Source organism: Terrapene carolina, unplaced genomic scaffold (genome assembly GCF_002925995.2).
Source record: "Terrapene carolina triunguis isolate 2854851 unplaced genomic scaffold, T_m_triunguis-2.0 Scaffold27856, whole genome shotgun sequence".
Classification (NCBI taxonomy): Eukaryota; Metazoa; Chordata; order Testudines; family Emydidae; genus Terrapene; species Terrapene triunguis.
Genome location: NW_020692207.1, coordinates 11,793 through 12,595, shown reverse-complemented (window position 1 = coordinate 12,595; position 803 = coordinate 11,793).

The following is an 803-nucleotide window of genomic DNA, read 5'->3' as shown; positions in this document are numbered from 1 at the left end:
GGTGCATCGTCCTTCTGCTGGCCCTTTCTCAAGGAGAGGTTTGGCACTCACAGGGCCATATTCGAAGGCAACTCAACTCATTGGAAAGATGCTCTTGGATTTCAGTGGGCATGGTGTCAGGTCCTGTACTAATAGTGGTAGGTGGGCATCTGAAGCATGCAGAAGAAAGTCTTTCCATCTCCCTAATGAGATCCCAGAATAAATTCCAAATTAGATTCTAGACTGGAATTAATGAACTAACTTGGAATCCTGTGCAAGACAGCAGCTTGCAGTAGTGATCCAACTCTGAGCCCCCCCCCCTCATTTTGTGTAGTTATTAACAACAGAGCTAAACAAAATGAGCTGGATTTATTTCCTTTTTGACACCGGAGAAGTAAGTGGAATGATACTGAGCTTGAATATGGTGCATAATGATTTAATGAAAGCAATCTGTACGATGCAATGTGCATGTCAGATACTCTGGGGCTGAGAATTAACTAATAGTCCTGAAGCGAGATCACAGCAACTGCCAGAAATGGGGGGGGGGGGTGTCCTGTGAAAAATAGTTTGTTTCATAATTGACAAAGACTTTTTGCACCAAAGGTGTGCCACATCCTCATGGTGGGCTAACACAACATACGAATGTCTTCCCAACTCAAAGGTCTTCTAGCCACGTCTCTTAACTTATTGCCTTTGGTGAGCCAAATAAATCGGATTCAATTCAATTGCTTTATCATTATTGTGATTTTTCTTCACTGATAGTTTAGTTTTTGACTAAATATTGTAGAAAAATTCTTTACATTTTAACTTTTTGTCCCCTCCCC